Genomic DNA, 20,425 nt, shown 5'->3' with positions numbered 1-20,425 from the left:
TGTTCAGCTTTATTTTGGTTTTTCATCAGTATTTATTTTCTGCTCCCTTGTTTCCTGTGTGTTCACCAGCCTGTTTTCCTCTTTCCTCAGTTCAACTTCAGTTCCTGGCCTTCCACCACAGCTGCACCCTGTTTCTAATCAACCACCTGCTCCTTTTTCAGCAATCAACTCTCCAGCTTAAACATGTCTGAGATGCTAAAAAAGTCTTTGTGGATAGCATAGTTAGCTTAGGCCTCATGGCTGCTTCACTGATTAATGATATTCTTGCCTTGTCGGTCAGTTTAGGTAGACTTACATGCCTTAGTAGGTTTGCAGTTGCGTCAAACACTTTCCATGTTTAGATGATGGAATGAACAGTAGTCTTTGTGAAACTCAAGGCTCGGGATATTATTCTGCATACTAATTCCGCTTTAAACTTTTACACAATTTTATCCTCAACCTACTCTACTGTAATAACCTATGAGACTTACACAGAACACATGTATGTATAATGAGATCAAATTGCCCCTTTACAACAAATGTGTTGTGAATATATAAATAAAATTAAGAGAATTAAATTCAAAAGTGTAGAAGGCAGAAAAACGTATTTTATTTCTACAGAAAATAATTTTGTGCTCTTATACTATATGTTCAATATTAAGGAAAAGTATGAAAACATATCTTTCTGCATGGCAGATACACAGTAACAGATGTTGGTGTTGAGTTGGACTTAACAGGTACTAAAACCAAACACTTTGCAGTTTGACCTCACTCACAGAAAGCTTTAAGGGTGGACATGGCAGAAATTATCATCTCACTGCTCATTACATTTGACACAATGTGATTAAAATGTGTGTTCTGTAACCTTCTGCCCACACGCACAAGCTTTCCTCAGACTCACTTAATCTCTCTCTCATCTCTCTTACTGTATTTATCGCTGGTCCAATCCTTTTAATTTTTGAACGAAAGCTCAGAGGTTAAGAGTGACAGCATTATCAGTCATTCATCATCTCTGTCTCTTTGCTACACACACAGTTTCACTGAGATACATGCACAATGGATTTGGCGAATGAGCAGAACCCAAGGACAGCATCTAACATCCAGCAGCCCTCTGGCTGTGCAGGACAGTGTGAGTGAAAAGGGCAATGTGAATGGCTTTCCAATGGAAGTTTCTGTCTTTGCCCTTGGTCTGGCTTCTGTTTATATGTCGGAGATTCTGTGTATTTAAGTGCAGCTCATGACAGCAGACAATACTTCAGGACACACAGATGGTCTGACCCATGACGTTAAGATTAACAAAACATCTGTTTTCTCCAGTAAAGCTCAATCAAGAGACATACAATTACCAAAGCACTCTGCAAGACTCAGACTTTATGTAAAATGTTGGCAGGAATATTGTGACTAAGCAAGTACTTAATATTTATACCCGAAATGTATTAATGCAGAAATGTAGCATCAACAAGATAGCTACAAAGCAAATAGATTTGAACGTTATATTAGATAAATTGGTCTAATGTAGCAGACATGACTTTAAATCACGTCAGTATTCTACCAGAGCAGTAATGTTCTTTGTTCTTATTTGTCACACATCAATCTACAAGCTTTTCAAAGAGCATATAGCATTACATTATACACGATTAAAGGCTGAGTCTGACAAACCTTCATGCTTAGCATTCAAAAGTGAATATTTCAGTACTGGTGTTCTTTCTCTGCACAAGTTCACTTGAAAAGAGACTGAGGCGAAGTGAATACTGTATTGGGTAATCAATCAATATCTAATGTGCTTTTTGGACATTAAAGACACATCATTGGTGTTTAAGCAGAGAAAGAGCATTAAGCTTTTTTATAGGCTCACAGCTGAAAACCCAGGATGTCATCATGTACAGATGCTTTGAGCGCATTAAATGTATGAGTTGTACATCCACGGAATGGACATTAATGTTTAATCATATCTTTTCTGGTGTATTGTATTAGCTTTGTTTTTTCCCGTCTTCTTGTTTTTGTGTTTTTTTAGTAAAGGAATGTAAAATTTTAGATAGTACTTATGTTATTATTTCACCATATGATAACTTGGTCTCAGCTCCCAAACATTTGCAAACTATTGTTTAAATAAGAAGGAAAGAAACCTCTCAACATAATGCAAGTCTTTACCTTTACTCTTTTTTCCTTGTGTTTTTTTTCTCATGTCCTGAACCTTCATGTCAGGATGGAGGAACAAGGATCCAAGAAGAGGAATGAGGTGAGCTTCCAAGGAATTAAAAACTAGCAAATTAAAGGAGAAAAGACTATTTGCATTTCCATTTCTTCACAATACACAACCATGATCCATAGTTTTGTTAGTTTGCTTTTATCGTTCAGCATCGTCTATTCAGTTATGTGAAAGGCAGTGGAATGATGTTATTAAATGTGTGTGAACTTAATCTATGTGCAGTGGCTGATTTGGATTCGTTACAATACGGAAATAGCTGAAAGCTAAACCTTTGCAAGGCTGGCACACATTTTAAGAATGCTCCAATCATTGAGAGCAATGTCTGTGTGTACAATGCATAACCTTAAAAAATTGTTTAGGACAAGGTTCAAATGCTAGGTCTCATCAAAGGGTCTCCTGAAAAGTGGGTCTAAAGTTAACTATGGATTTTCCACAATAACATGCAGAGAATCAAATGTGAAGATGTCAGATTCACTGAGCCTAGCTTTGGCAGTTGTCCCCAAGGTTCAGACACAAGCAAAAATACAACTGTGGTGATTGACAAGCCGAGGACCAAGCACTAAGAGATTTTCACTTAGAGCTTTCTTTTGTTACACATTTGGGTCAAAGGTCATTCTATAGTTTGAACCAGGATTATGCAATAAACACATCGATTACAGGATTTAATATTTACACAGCAATGAATGTCAAGCTATAGCTATATAAATGTTACTGTAACACTGACAGAGGGTAACATGGATGCATGGTTTCATGTTCATGCCAAATTGTGGCCCTACCATCTGAATGATGAGCTGAAAATAAAAGTCTGTGGATCCAGTAGCATCTGTTAGAGTTGTTTTGGTAAAGATGTGCAAATTGTAGTCTTAATCTTCTATTCTTAGTTGACAGGAGTCACACTTTGTGTGGTCCTCTACTTCTGTCACTTAGGCTACATTGACACTGCAGGTCTTAATGCTCAAATTAAATTTTTTCAGAAATCGTTTTTTTTGTGTGGTTCACATTACCTTGAATATGTTGCGAGAAATGTTTTAGAAATAGGTGTTATGGTTTATGTGCACAACAGAAGCCATTTATTTTTAGCGGGTGCTGTGTGGGACACAAGGGGAAAAAAAAGGGAGTGAAACTCTTTATTGTTCCGTTTTAAGGAGATCTGACTGCCAATTCAGCACAACAAATTGTTTGGATGCGGAGACACAGCCAGCAATGGTGGGGGAGGGATGTTGACAACTTTACAGAGGCTGAGTTTATTCAGAATTTTATCATGTCGAGGGCAACTTTTAATCATATATGTCGGTGCCTCTCCTCTCAACTTCACAGGCAGAAGACTTGATGCAGTCCAGTGTATCACACTGCAGCAGGGGCAGATCATCACAAGCTCGGTAACCTCAATAGCATTTTAACTGTTTGAACTGTTGTATAAGAATTTTACAAGACAAACTATGTCCCACAACCTTGAACAAAGTTTTATCTCTCTTTATTAATGAGCTCTAATGTCTCGCTGTCTCTGCACTGTGCAGTATTATTCTAGCCCCCCGTCTGTTTTGCTAATTGCTACTGTTTCCTGCTGGGTGGCACAAAATTGTGACGAATGCGATGGAAAGTGATGTCAAAGTCACATCTAATACACTTTGGTCATTCTCACTGGAGTCACATTCCAAAGGATCAGGTACGAGTCTGTTTCAGGACCACATATGAATGTGGCTCAAATGTGACTTGAAGAAGTCAGATATGGGCCAGATATGAGCGTTCAAATCTGTTCTAAAAAGTCTGTCCTGCTCTCTTGACCTCCAAAAAATCAGATTTGGGACACATTTGCCTGCAGTGTGAATGGGGCTTATCCCCCTAGTTTGATGAGTAGTTCTTTGTGCTACTGTTGCCTTACTATAATCTCTAGCCAATCTGCCCATTGTCTTCTAACTTCTGTCATCAATGATGCATGTTTTTGCATACAACGTTGTGCACTAAAAATGTTACCTTTTTGTCGCATTCCTTTTCAACATGAGATTGTTACGCTAGAAAATCCCAGTAAATCACCAGACTTTAAGATAATGGCACCCGCAAACATTACATGTTTTTAGTTACTTAAAGCCCCTTTCTTTCCAATTTTGATGCTCAATTTGAATTTCAGGGGTGAGCCAAGCTCGGACATTACTGAACAGCAAAACTCTGCACAGGCAGGGAATAAACTCACAGTTTCTTAAAATACAAGAATTTATTAACAAAAATAAGTCAACTCAAAGTTAAACATATTTCAATTAACAAACTATTTACTATACTATAACAATCCAACTAAAACTACCAAGAAAAATGAAAGAATAAGGAAAACCAACTATGTACAATATGAACAAGTGAATCAAAGATGGTTAAAAACCATGACCATGAAGTGATGCAACGTTACCATTAAATGTTATTTATGTCTGAGAACCAAGGGTTATCTGGAAGAATCTGGAAATGAAGTTAAGTTAGTCCTGGAACTAACTTGGCCAATAATTGGTATACCTTCAAACAACAATTTACAATGTAAGATCAGATGAAACATTATTTATTAAAATAATATTTAAGGAAATATTATTTTGAATAAAAACCAAACCTTTCTGGATAAATGATTCTTAATAGACTTCTAAGTCACGTGTTACCTTAGCCGATAGCTGTTGAAGCTAACAAAAGAAGCTTATAGCTTGTTATCATCCCTTTTAAAATAAAAGAATTTACCTTTAAAATACCATCAATAAAAGGATAAAAATGCATAAGCGTTGACGGCGCGTTATGGCCGATCTGTGTTCAAAAACCACCCTTTAAAGAAAGTTTGTTCTAAGTTTAAAACACAACACAGAACACATCCTTAGCTGCGTTCTAGTCTGCTAGCACTTATTGTAGCTGAGTTTTCTCAACACAAACAAAAACAAACGTCATTAAACAGACATTATTTAGAATATTTAAATCTAATCTAATCTTCTCTGCCCAAATACCACCTCTTACGTGAACTGTGCTGAGGAAAAGGTTTCCAGGTGACGAGATGAGGTAGGTTCGGTCATCCATGTGTGGACTGAAAGGGACTAGCATTGCAGCTAATCTCAGGCCGGCTTTAAATGGGCCCAGCCGATCTGTAAGACAAAGGCACATTCGGCTCCTTTAGTGGCCGCAATGCAGCTGGATAGTTCTCACTACCGTGAGGAAATCCACTTCAATTAGGGTTGCTTCTGGAGGCCTTAAAAGAAAAGTCAAGTCACGCTTGTTTTATTACACCCTTTATAATAATGTTGTAACCCATGGCTGGGGTCCCAACAGGTCTCTCCCTGCTAAATGGCAGAAACATAATTGACATTCTCCATCTTACCTTTTCTATCACATAGAGTCTGGCAGCCGACACTGTTCTCACCATATAAATACTGCAATATTGAAGGGTGGTGTCAAAACTCAAGGTTAACACTGTTTGTGCTGGCAGCATCGTAAAATGTGTGCTACTGTTTCAAATCAGTCTAGGAGAAGATGAAGTTACTCGGGGCATTTCACATCGGAGGCATACAAATGGAATACATAATTTAATTCAAAGGCACATTAACTTTGAGACAGCTAATGAAAGAGATGAAAACACAAAGACTATATTGATTGATAAAAGTTGAAGCAGGTGGAGATAGTTGCCGAGGAGATAGGTCCTGAGTAAGAGATGTGACACTTGTGTGTCATCGTGGTTATTTTTTATGTACAACTCTTCCCTCCTCTCCTTTGCATGTCTGTCCTTTGTTACTGCAAAGTCAGACATCATGTTCCAGTACCCACCACCATCACAACCCCCATCACCAAGGATAAGTGGGTGAGGGACCCGCCTGCTTTCCTGTTTTCAAGATCGCCGTCAAAGTCACGGCTCCGCGAGTAATGAGTGAAGGGAAGTATTTCTGACCGTTTCATCTCCCTTCTGTCCACAGCTAGTCAGCAAGTGTGAAGATGATCCGTCAGCACATGCCAATCTGAATGTGGACAGATACACAGAAACACATGCAAACACATTAATGGAGAGAGGTGACAAGTGCTTTGAGTGGTATTTTACCCTTCCTCTGAATCATTAATATTGTTGACACTTTACCTCAATCTGTGGAGAAAGCAGAGCATGATGGCACATGCATATAATTAAACCAAACAAACACACTTGCAGAATTAAAGGAATATATAAATGCTTGCATGTCCTTCTGTTCTGTGCTGCAAAGTTACATGAGGGAGGAACCAACTTATTTGATCTTAACATGCTGTAGATAACTGTTACTGAAAGAAAGTCTTGGTTTAAACTTTACTGCAAAATAAAATGCATATCAAATAGTGTGAAATTCATCAAATTGCATCTGTAATCCAAATCCCTTTTCAAATTCCAGATTACTTTATCTGCTTTTTTTTCTCCAGCAAAAGTCTCATAAAATTATTATTTTGTAAATAAATGACCAAATTTTCTTTCACTGCGCCATTCCCTCCGGTCTTGATATTCATGCCCACGCATCTAAATTGCAAGGTGTGTGAGTTTAATTTTCAGGTATCACGAATTCATTAGATTGGAGTTCATCCCCAGATTGGAGTTCATCTAGCTCATCACCTCCTCCCCTAGGAGGTGATGAGCTAGATGCGTCCTAGGTTTTTCCTAGTATGCAATAAGTCCAGTGTTTTATTGTTGCTAGAGTGGCAGGTAACATACTGAGTGAAGGTGGGGAGAGTGAAGGACAGAGAGACATAATTAAAATCCCTGGGGATCAGAAAAATAGCCTGGGGAAGTTATGGCTTGAGTCTACTGGTAACAGTGTGGATAACATTCCAGGCTGCTGAAATGTTAGGGGGGGGGACATATTGCGATAACCTGTGTAAACTCCTGTGGCAGATATTGTGGCCTCATGCTAACAGCTAGCAGCTCAATGTCCTTACTGCAGAATAGGAAGTCAGAATTCTGCCAAAGGGGGACACAGGCAATAAATACTCATATGAGCAGTTTTGTTTAATTCACACACACGTGTATATATATATATATATATATATATATATATAGGGTTTGTTGTATTTCCCTGTCAGTTATTGTAGTGTTAATTGTCCATCTCTGCTCAATGTGTTCAGACTTTATTTATTATGATCCCCACATCCCCAAAGCAACCAGACTAAAATAGAGGTTGTATCAATGTGTTAAATGTATGCAAAAAATTGTTCACTCAGTATTTATTTTTTACAATATCACTAGTTGACAAATAGCTGTCTGTTTTGTTTGTTGGGAACATATGGTAAAAGCTGTATAGTAGTAATCCCTTCCTCTTTATCATGTTAATAACGATAGTAAATTGCATCACATTGTGTAGAGCTGCTGTTGTCGAGGTTTTGCTCCAAAATACTTTGATGAAGACTTCTGACTACATTACTGAGTACTGAGTGCTTTTACGTTATTGTGACCTGTTACAAAGGATTATGATCTACTGTTATTTCTACAGATGGCAAAGACAAAACAAGCAAATCACTGGAAAGATTACAAGATTATAACAATATGTCAGAATTACTATAGATGTAGTTTCACATGAAAAAAAAAAATAGTTGACAGATCCTATTGTCACTATGTCTATTGCAAAGAGCATGTTCACACTAATAGCAATGGGGAGTTCAGTCAGTGATACTATTCATATTCATTCATATTCAAAACTACCATTCAAGTGGAATGGTCAGTCAGTCAGTTAGCCATTTTCTATACTGCTTCTTCCATAGTGGGTTGCGGGAAAACTGGTGCTTATCTCCAGCAGTCTTTGGGCGGGAGGCGGGGTATACCCTGGACAGGTCGCTAGTCTATCGCAGAGCAAAACACAAACAACCAAGCACACACTCATTCACACTCCTAAGGGCAATTTAGATAGACCTGTCTTTGGACTGTGGGAGGAAGCTGGAGTACCTGGAGAGAACCCATGCACGCATGAGGAGAACATGCAAACTCAGTGCAGAAAGACCCCCGGCTGGGAGTTGAACCCAGGACCTTCTTGCTGTAACAGTGCTACCCAAAGCACCATTGTGCAGCCCCAGTGGAATGGTAGAATAGCTAAAATGGCAAAGACTCAGTCAGCTCCAAACTGTTAGCAAGAAGCCCATCACTTAAAAGGTTACAACATGCCACACTTAGTGGCTTAAAGATAAACCAACATCCAACATTTTATGGAATAATGGAATATAATCAAGTGTGTTCTTTTTGGGGTCTTGGGGCTGCGGTCAGTTTGTCTGATGACCTCCAAACTCTGAATTCAAGCATGGTGGCTCAGGGATCACAGTTTGGGGGCACATGTTCTGGGGTAATTTCTTGACCTACATGCATGACCACAAGCAGGACACAGATAAAGGTTTATTTACAACAAAAATAATGCACTTAGAGTAGAACTTGATGGGACTCAGGGTTTCGGGAGGCTCTGCGGTTTTGTTCGAGGTCAAGGGAGAGTGTTGAGGTGGTGTGGAGATCCTGGTGGAGAGTTCTGCAGCCAGAGTTGATGGAGAAGGATCCGAGCTGATCAGTTACCAGAGCGGTGGAGAAAACTGGAGTTAAAGGAGCCACTGTGGACGATTGTGGATGAGGAAGATTCCAGAACCAAACTGTCAGTGTGGAGTCAGCAGAGGTAATTCAGGAATGACAAGGTAACTTCAGCCTGGAGGAACAGAGAGCAAGGAGGTAACCTGGGTCAAGATGAGTAATCATAAACCCAGGTCTTTACTAGGAAACAAACGTAGCAAGAGCTTGAACTCAGAGAGCTTAGTTTTACCAACAATGTGGACCATGAGTCAGTATATTTATAGAGCGCTTTTCAGCAACAAGGCTTTCAAAGCGATGTACATGAGGAAAAACACAATGATACAGAAAATCCAACACAGAAAAACAAATCAAATGACATTAATAATCCTTGGGAGTTTACTGGTAAGAGCTGGTTCTAATCCAATCTTTCTAATAGAGGTAATTTGCTCATTAAGTCCTCTGTGGTAAGGAATTCATCCTGTGCTAGAAGAAAAATGATAATATTAATCCTTTAGGTCGCTGGTATGAGGCAGCTGTGGTCCCATTTGTTATGATTTTGGGTTGTTTGGTTTTTGGTTTCTGGGTTTTTCTTATATTTCTCTCACCGTTTTTGAATCATGCTTCTGTTTATTGTTTTTCTGGTCATGCTTTAGTTTTTGTTTGTATTTAAGAGTCTCTGTTCTTGCTGCAGCCACGTTCTATTCTGTCTGTTAATTATCTTTATCCGGTTCACCTGCTTCAAACTAATCTGTCTCTTAGCTCCACCTGGTTTACTTTCCATATATACACTCCTGTTCAGTTGTTCTTGGCGGAAACATTTTTCATTCTCAAGTCTTGCTTTCAGATGATGCCATGCCTGTCTCGCCTGCTCGTTTGTTGTTTTGTTTCTGCCTCCTGCTGTGAGTGAGTTTTTGTTTTTTTGTTATTAAAACCTTTTTACTTACCGACATGCTGCCTTCTAGTCTGCATTCTGGGGTCCTATATCTCGCAAGCCATAACACCATCATTCAAATAGTAACATCATGGGCACTCACTGAAGTCTAAGTAGAGAAGCTGGGTCACTGGTAGGTCCAAACTTTTTAAATACTAATAATGTTTAGCTTTTACTGGTATGAAATTGTTGTAATACGATCCTTCTAAGAAATCTAAAAATCTCTGGTCATTGGTGTAAAAACAGCTGTAGTCAAATTTTCAAATACTAATAATATTTGGCTTTTGCTGGTAATCCTTCTGAGAAATCTGAAAATCTATGAAAAGTAAAGAAATCACACATTTAGGTAAAGTAAGATAGGAGGAAAAAAATCATATTTCAGACTCTAATCTTATCAGAATAGAGTCTGAAATAGTACAAAAAAACTCAGCAGGGGTAAGCAACACACACATAAGTAAAGATTTAGCAAGGGTACGGTGGAATCTCGATGGTGCGAATATATATAAGTCTGAGTGTGTTTGCAAGAATTAGACTGTCAACTATGATAGAACACATTGTCCTTGAGAAGAGAGGTGGAAGTTTTATCAATCGGCCGCATAGTCCTTTCAGCACACAGCTGATAGGGGAGTGCTGGGAAAGAGCATCGTGTTTATATAACATACAGGAGATATTTTGTCGATAGCAAGTTAGCAGAAGTTGCCAAGGCCACACTGGGGCCCTGTCCACCCGCCCAGTTCTGGTTGCCTTGTTTATTTTCAATTCACTGCTCTGCTCCTGCCTGCCTGTCTGCATTTGGGATCTACTGCAAGAGTCACCTTCCTGAAAGCAATATTATTTTCCTTTTTCCTCACTGTCTGTAGAAATAACAAATTGGATACTTTTTCTTCATCTCTTAATTTGGAATAGAATAACAAGTGTTCCCAATGCAATTGCATGTTTCAAAATGCAACCCCTTCTCTTTTCCAATGGTTATAATCAGTCTGACAGAGAGAGGTACCCCCAATCCTTGTGGTTTTTAGTGTAACAATGGCCATCAGTGGGCTCTATATGGGCACACTTTATCAGTGTATTATTTTACTTAGTACCCCTACACATAGCCCAATCCAAAAAGGGCTAAACTCTAACTCAGTAGTTTAATCTAACCTCTCCAACAACCCTATACCATTCCAAACCCTTGGTGAAGTGCCTTGAGACGACATGTGTTGTGAATTGGCGCTATATAAATAAAACTGAACTGAATTGAATTGAAAATAGACACACAAAAATTCTAGCTTTACTTGCTTTTTTAAAGGCACTTATACTATTTTGAACACAACTTATCTGATTTATAGGCATATACATTTTTTTAAAGAAGCACTAGCACTCAAGTGTTCCCCTTCATAAACCTTAAGCATTTTTGTAAGAATAAAAAAGGTTTGGAGGGTGTGTTGGACGGTGCTTTGTTAAACATTTCAATGTAATTATTGTTACTACACTAAGCCTTTTAACAGTACATGTCAGGTCACACTTTACAGGAACATCCCGGGAAACAAAGTATGAGGTGGGATACAATGAGTACAACAATACATAAGTCATACATACAACGGCTGAACTGCAGCAGCATAACCAGAGATGAAATGTCTAACCCCTCCTGCTCTCTCCTCTAAAAGTCCCAATGATCTGAACTTCAGTGAAGAAAAAATGCAGTTGAGAAAGACAAATGTCCCCATCAATTTTTCTCCAATCTAATGGATGTCTCAGAGGGAGCCACAGCAAGGAGTATTGCAATCACTCACGTCTGCTTCTTTTATCATTCAACACCTTCCTACTTTGCAAATGTCAGCATGTTATAGACTAACCTAACTACACAGCACATATATGCATTCTAAGCACTGTGTGCCAGCATTACTGAATAAGGGGCATTAACACATCTGAGCATAAGATTGATTTAATGGTTGATGTGGAAGCACCAGGATAGCAAGTTTAGAGCAGACAGCTACCATGAAACATCTGCCCTATCCTATATTAGTCAAAGCAGCTCTATCTATCATCCTCTTCTTCTCAACTCACCACTTCAACTCAACTGTCACTCTACCCTAAAGAGTGTGATGGATTGACTCCACTTGCTGTTTATATCAAATTCACATAAGAGGCAATTTTGGGAAAAAAGCTATTTGGGAAAGTAGCAATGTAAATTTAGTCTTGCGGTGCCTGACAGTTTCAGCTTAGTACAGCAGCACATTTATGGAAGAGTTTGCAAAAAAATAATACATTTTGTTTTCACATTTTGAATGAAGATGTGTCTTATTTAAATTTTAACACCCTTTCAAAATATTATTCACATTAATAAACCTTATAAATAGTACAAAATTCTACCCTCGTAGAGAAAAATCCATCAACAAAACTTCTTATGTACATTACAGGTGAAATGAAGTAGTTCAGCTGATTCCCCTGTGAATTAACTTTTCTTTAAAAAAAATAAATAAATAAAAAACAACCAAAAGATGTAAATTATTACACTGTTAGCAAGAGTACCAGATGATCAAAAACTGAAAGTGAAACTGATAGCCGGATCTTTTTTCTGATTAATTTAATTAATAGCAAACTGACCACTTAGGGGCACTAACAAAGCATACATTTTTTTTTTCCTGATGGTCCAGTGATTGTTAAATATGGAAAATGAAACCGTGAAATGGTAACCATGCACATCCTGACACAGCTGATCACTGTAAATTGCACACTCTTGATCCCAAAATACACGCAGCTTTGAACCAGGAATGCATCAAAATTGATACAGATATCTTAAACATGTGACAGAACTTGATGTTCAACAAAACGTGCTACACTTCCTCCTGTTCAGATCAGTATGCCTACACACTCACTGCTGGCTTAAACATTCAGTACCTTGACCTTCTCCCTGTCAAGTTCTAGCTCTAATCCGATGATCACCAGGACACAAAAAATTAAGCACAAATAAGATGCCACTTTGGATGTCTCACCCTTCCTTTAACGACTCCCATTTGCAACAACCACCTGTTCATGTCGGCAAAGATCGATCTGCAATTCTCCGCCTTAGAAAACTAAGGGATAGTTTGGGAGACTTCTACATTAATGGTATGTTTGCAAGCTTTAAACACTAAATTTTCACCTTTGATCTACATAAATGAGACGTTTTATGGTGCTTCCAGCAGCAGGACTTTGCAAAGCGCACGCTACGACATTCCCACGTATGCCAACACCCAGGATGGATCTGGCTCTCTAGGCTAAAAGACTAACTACTCTGTAGTTATTTTGATGGGTTGCTGGCCCGGGAGGCTTCCCTGAGATTGCCCTCTGAGTGGCAATAGCTGAGTCCACACGTGTTTGATTTTATTTAATTGTAAAAGATGATTACAGTTTTGAGGAAGGAAGCACGGAGGGAAGAAGGACAGAAGGGGCCTGTTTAGTCAAGTTCATAAAATGTTAAAATTTTAAATTTGCATTCCTGTATTTGCATGTTGTATAGACTTGCATTTGATAAATAAAAGTTAAAAAAAAAATTATGCCTACATACAATACATGGAATGAACAGTTAAGGTAAGGTAAGGTAAAGTAAGTTTATTTATATAGCGCTTTTCAGTAACGAGACACTCAAAGCGCTGTACATACAATTACAATACAATCACAAAGAACACAGAAAAACAAATCAAATGCTAAGAAATCTAAAAATCTATGAATCCTTCTGAGAAATCTAAAAATCTCTGGTCAATATTACAATGATACAGATAATATTAATAATCCATTGGGTTTTACTGGTAAGAGCTGGTTCTAAACCAATCTTTCTAAAGCGGTAATTATATAATTAAGTCCTCTATGTAGGGGAAAGCATCTTGTGCTAAGAAGTCTCATCATTCCACTGAATTCTAACTAGTGAAGCTGAGTCACTGATACCAAACAGCTTTAATCCACATTTTCAGGTGTCAATAATATATTGCTTTTACTGGTGCTGAAGTTGAACTAAGTAATCTAATTAAGAAAGCTGGGTCATTGGTGTAAGAGCAGCTAAAGTCCAAGTTACTAATAATGTTTGGTTTTCGCTGGTAAAATCTATGAAAAGTAATGAAATCACACATTTAGGTAAAGTAAGATAGGAGGGAAAAAAATCATATTTCAGTCTCTATTCTTAGCAGAATGGAGTCTGAAACAGTACAAAAAAAAACCTCAGCAGGGGTAAGCAACACACACAGAAGTAAAGATTTAGCAAGGGTACGGTGGAATCTTGAGGGTGCGAATGTATATAAGTCTGAGTGTGTTTGCAAGAAGTACACTGTCAACACTGATAGAACACATTGTCCTTGAGAAGAGACGTGGAAGTTTTATCAATCGGCCGCATAGTCCTATTAGCGCACAGCTGGTAGGGGAGTGCTGGGGAAGAGCGTCGTGTTTATGTAACATCCAGGAGATATTTTGTCGATAGCCAGTTAGCAGAAGTTGCCAAGGCCACATTGGGGAGCCAGATTTAGAAAAACAATAAATGTTGTGGTTCAGGCAGTTGTGAATTTCCAACCACCTTAAGAGTTTTACTGGTATGTCTCAATTGCGAAGACAAATAGCCAAATTTCTGGTATTTTCCGCAGATCTGGAGCGTACAACTTCTCCAAGATTATATCCTTTAAGCTCTGAGTCCAACCACTGCCGGGCTGCGATTCTGTTCAAGAAACGTGTCCAGCTTGCGATTCTGCTCTCTTAACATTTCTGTCTGAGTGTTGATCGCTCTACAGACTCCATCCAACATCGCAGGCAGCTTTGGAAAGCTTTGAACAGCCGCCCACGTTTTGCGTTAGACAACAGCTTACAAGTAAACATGGTTGACAGAACTAATTCTCACATTTTGTATGTACATTAAATTGATTGTTTGATCTACTGTATGTATCCAATTACAACAATGATGTATTTTCTGTTGCTGATGTATTTTAAGTTCCATGCACCTTTTCACACCCATCCTTCTGCATCTCAAACTAGGACTGTGACAGTGCAAATTTAAATACTCACAGTGTCCAACCCCTCCCAGCCCTCAGTAAATAATACACTGCACATCATCACATGATGTTATTCATCTGTAGTCATGAACAGATGGTATGGTGTGAGTGCCATGTTAATAATGTCCTCCAATCAGTCATTTGGGGAACAGTAGTTACAACTGCTCATATAATGACACATGGGAGATTAAAGGTGAGCTATGTCCTTCCTGGGATTACACACAGGCCTAGTAATCTGTTGAGACTGGAAGATATACTCTGCTGCATCTCAAAATATTCCATCACTGTCTCCACCTGACCAGAGATCAGCAGAGAAAATATTACCGTGCATCAGCTGACATTTATTACCATGCTTTGACTGATGACCTGTTTGCCTCTTGTTTCTCCTTGAGGCCCGCTCGGAGTCCCATTTCGTTTGCTGACAAATGTCATCAGTTTGGGCAGTGGATAGACGAACATTTCTTTGTATTAAAACATTCAGGTAGAAATGCTTTTGCTCTCTCTCTCTCTGTTCGCACTTACAACATAGAGGAAAACTGCAAGATGTCTAGACAGGCTGAGACCTTGCGGGGATAAGGGGGGATGGTAAAGGGAGTTATCCCCTAGAATCTTACAGATTGACAAATTGTCAAACACTGCCCCCCTGTGGTAACCTGGGTAAATAACGTGGATTTTTCGTTACATTCAGCTGTGAGACCATAAAATACAAAAGGGGAAGAAATTGTTATATATCTATAAATATATTTAGTATTACTGGGATTTGTAATGTGTGTGTGTCATGTACAAGTAAGCTATTCTGCCTTTTAAGGTGGAACAGTTTCATGTATTTATAATGTTTTTTTTATTATTTATTTAGACAACATAGAAGACAACGATCTAAATGCAGCACGATATTATTTGCCCCTTTCAACCTTGTTAAATCAGTAAAATTTTAAAGGCATCTGAGTTTGTCATGTTTGGCTGCCGAGCATAAATATTTTAGAAGTCGCAGGCCACTGGCAGACTTAGGTATGAAATAAAAAAAAAACGATAAAAAAATGCTTTAATACCTGTAGGGACAGTACTGATAAAAGAATAATCAGAACTGTTTTTCCTGATGTGCACATTTTCAGCACATCAACCAACGCATACCAATCCTCTGTGGCCTGGCTGAAATTGAGGGTTTGGCAACAAAAACTACAACATTTGCCCATAGATTTGGCTTCACTGAGTATTTTTCTGTTCTTGGACAAAAGTCAATCCCAAAATTAAACCACAAGAGAGATTTGGTCTCTCTTCTGGTTTCAATAAGAATGTGAAAAATGTTAAAATGATTTATTGAGCAGCCAGCAGAACAGAAAGGTCTTGTATTAATCTGACAATTATATACAATCGTATTCATCTTGCAATAAAAGAAAATAGGAAAAGAAGTAATAAAAAATCCCAAACCACTTTTTAAATGTGCTCTTCTAGAAATAATCTCAATACAAAGTGGACTAAATTTTAAATCATAATTGAAACAGAGTTACAGAGTTGATGATGCCATTGAAACACTGCAAATGCTGAAAGCATTGCATTATTAGTCACATGTGATGTTAGACTATAGGGTAACATCCCCAGCTTTATGTACTGTAAATGCTACATTATACCTTATTTCCTGAAATATGTCACTGTTGTCTTCGGAATCGATCTTATAATGAAATGTTTGCTTGGATTTTCATTTTAAATTCAGTTCCAGTCAAACGTTTTGATAGAGTTGAACTTTGACTTTTCATCTCCAAATGCTCTCCTGCCCATTTTAACTGACCAGCTTTTATGTTTTCTGTAAATGAAGTGTACATCAGCTAAAATAAATCTTTCTCAAAGCATTAAGGTAGTGTCTAATAAATAAAAATGTTTTCCTTACGTTTTTAGCTTGTGCTGAAAATTTCTCTTTATATGAATAACATCCATTAGATGGCATCTCATTTGACAAAACAAATAAATGTTAATTATTTTATTTTATTTTATAAAATAAACCAAAATTAATCATTGTAATTTTCAATACTGAATTCTGTCAACGTTCCGAATGTGAAACTGATTTTATTCCGTGGAATTATTAAAATAACATTATTGTGCAAAACAACCCTTTGTAAAAATCTAATTTTATTTGTATAGGATATATTTTTTCTCAAGTCTTACAACTGTGAAACTTTCTGACGTCATTGAAAAAGAACTCACAATTGTCTAATTTAGACTGTCTTTAGTTTATTGGCTGTGTGACACTGCATTAGTCTTACATTATCTATAAATCAGCCTCTGAATTATTGTTTTCCACATGGGTCCATTTGACATGAGGAAGTTTGTTTTCTGAATAAGAGACTAAACCTCAGAAAGCACAAAAAAACCTAGTAAGGAACTGGACAAAACTAAAACACCCTGACGTGGCCAGTCTTTGGCGTTGTGTTGGGGATAAATGTTTGTTTTGCATCGGTACATTTGTGTCCTCTTTGCATTAATAACCTGGTTCCAAATCCCAAAAGAGGATCCTCCAGACTTTCCAAACGTAAGTACAAGGAATTGTTTGAGTGACCTGGGAGCAGACTGATCCATTGAAAAAAGATGATCAGTCACACCAGCCAAGAGAGGGGTTGAGGTTGCAGAGCCACTGAGAGGGAAATCAGATGGTTAAATAAACACCCTGACCCAAACTACACACAAAAGTGACGTTCTGGCCTAGTTTGTTGGATGTCCTGTCAGTTTCCAAATCCTTGAATTACTTCCTTTTCTACTTTCCCAAGGTTTTTAAAAATTACTGCCAAGTCATAACATTTAAATTAGATGGTCAAAAAAGTCTCCCTGTTGACATCTGAGCATGAACTCTTCACAACTCCTGAGCTTTTAATCAGCTTTATTGAGAGAGCTCCCATTATATTGCCACTATACAATTAATTACAATAACATTTTTATTTACTATGTCCTTTGTTTTATTAGTTATTTAGACTTCCTCTTATTTTTTTAAACAAGTAGAATTCAAAGCCAAATAAAGTGGCTGATAGTTGCTATACACTCATGATGGGTATGAATGTCATCTTAATTTGAACCAATCCTTTTCAAGATGGAATGATGATACACGCAACACACAACCACATAGATAGATAGATAGATAGATAGATAGATAGATAGATAGATAGATAGATAGATAGATAGATAGATAGATAGATAGATAGATAGATAGATAGATAGATAGATAGATAGATAGATAGATAGATAGATAGATAGATAGATAGATAGATAGATAGATAGATAGATAGATAGATAGATAGATAGATAGATAGATAGATAGATAGATAGATAGATAGATAGATAGATAGATAGATAGATAGATAGATAGATAGATAGATAGATAGATAGATAGATAGATAGATGTAATTAAAGTATTTACTGCCATCAGAAGTCCACCTGTCCAACTTATGGTAGATGAAAATCTGATTTGGGCATTAGCCATAAAAAATATATATTTTTTATTTTCAATGAAAGCCATCAAAAGTTCCATTAGCAGTTTGCCTTAAGATTAGTGGGACAGGAATTTGTTAAATGGTCCATTGGTCAGATGGAAGGAAATTTGAATATTTAGGAGTAAGAGCAAAACGTAATTTTTATGGCAGAAAAGCAGCTGGATATTGAAAGAGCATTCAAAAAATACTTTGTCTTCCAACAAGGACCACACTGCATCATAACAACTATTGACAAATATTAGCAACAATTAGTCTGGAAATATGAAATAAAACTTAGATATCACAGTATGTGCTGTGTATAAAATGATAGATGCACATGATGTTTGAAGGACATTGCATGAATTGATCTTGGCACTCATGTATATACACAGGCTCTGGAGAAACTTTGAAAATTCTTGTGACTTAAAATAACCTCAACGGCATCTATACATGTTGTCTATCTGAAGTTATTTATACCAGAGGAATATGATCAGCGTTCTGTGGTTATAAGTCCATATTTCAGTTTTTCAGACTTTGGTTTTAAAAGCCTATTTTCAGCAAAAGGTTCATATTGGCCAATAAAACTGTTCACATCGTAGTGAAAGGCGTGTCAAGGTACCACAACAGCGCCTCTGTGTTCCCAAGCTCAGTTTCAATGCAGCTGTCCTAAAGGCCCCGGACAACAATTTGTTTTTTTGAGAACAATAGTTAACAAACATCATCATGAAGACAGATCAGCAGCAACCTTGAATGGATGTGTTATGGAGTACTGTTTACTTAATCATCAGAAAATAAAAATACACATAATAAAAGTACAAATGCAAACCTATGTGTGTCCACCTGAAGGAGCTGTAGAGATATGTGGAAGAATCTGACACTGCTGCAGTTCTTTCTCATCTAGTCATGGCTAGCAGAGAAAACCTTGTGAAAGATGTTTACAGAATAGTTCAAGCTGCACTTTAACTATGTAACTTTTACTAGTAATAGTACAACTTCCCTGAATATTCAGTCAGTACTACAAGGGAATGGTTTAGATCAATGTATGTTCATGGGTTAAAATGTTTCAGTAGGAGTCCAGGCCTAAATTCTTTTGAGAAACTGTGGCAAATCCTAAACATTGCAATTCATATACACTCTCAATCCATTTTAAAAGATAAATGGGCAAACGTCCCTTAATGTGCAAAGCTGGTAAAGATATAGCACAAAATAGTTGCAGGTGTTACTGCAGAGAAATTTCGTTTGGCAAAGTATTAACTCAGAGTGGCTGAATACAATTGAAAGTCAGATCTTTTAGATTTTTATTAAAAGAAAAACATTAAAGACATTGTGTGCTTTTCTTTCTTTAACTATGCCATCCTATCACATAAAAAACCCATTAAAATACATTGATATTTGTGAGTTAAAAAAATGTTTAAGGGGTAGAAAAATGTTTGCAAGACGTTGTATATAAGCATTATTATGCCTCTATAGCTGTCTTCACAGATGTACAAGCACCAGTGTGCTCCAATGCAAACCCAAGCCATTAAAGGTACTGGCTTTTGCACTGACAACACACTGAAAAGTCCCACTCATTTCACAGCTGAACAACTATGTTGCTCTCAAATACCAACAAAAAAGATGTGCTCGGTTTTTCTTGCTAGATGCAGTAAGGTATATACAACTGATATTTACTGTATTTTCCAAATATAAAATGATTGTTAAAATTTATTAGTTGAATGACAAATGGAAGTCATGTACTTTTGACAATAATACTGATAATACTTACTGAATTCTGCCATATAATGTGATTCTGGGTTTTTGCCACTGGAGGGCAATCAACCTCTATTCTTAAAACCAGCTTGCAAGATTACAAAAACAATTTCACAGGACTTTTTAAAAAGCATTTTGAAGTTAAATCGTTTTTTTTTACAAACTTTAATCTCTAAAAACACATGAAATTTCAAATATTTCTGAAATAAACGCCAAGCCTATGTTACAGACGACAATTTAGTCTAAATTCACCTAAATCTCAGACGGGTACCATTTCATATTCAACACTGCCTGGTCTCTAAGTCATGTTTTGCATGCTGTCAGATTTGTTAGGATACATGCAGCTCAACTTAAAAAAAAAACCCACTGAGCCATTTTGCTATAGGAAAAACATACCGCCTTTAATTCTATCCGATGTGATGTGGCATCTGTGAGTTGGGTAACTGAGGTGGAAGAGAATTAGGATGAGAGGGAGTTGAGACAGTCTAAAATAGAGTCACAGAGAGTTCACATGTCTCTCTCTGTTGCTAGAAAAATACTAAATCTGTGATTTAACATCTGTGCTGTGCAGCCTAGGTAAACGGCATTGTGTGCATG

Source organism: Girardinichthys multiradiatus, chromosome 20 (genome assembly GCF_021462225.1).
Source record: "Girardinichthys multiradiatus isolate DD_20200921_A chromosome 20, DD_fGirMul_XY1, whole genome shotgun sequence".
Taxonomy (NCBI): domain Eukaryota; kingdom Metazoa; phylum Chordata; class Actinopteri; order Cyprinodontiformes; family Goodeidae; genus Girardinichthys; species Girardinichthys multiradiatus.
The sequence above is the reverse complement of the archived record's forward strand: the minus strand, read 5'-3'. Positions refer to the sequence as shown.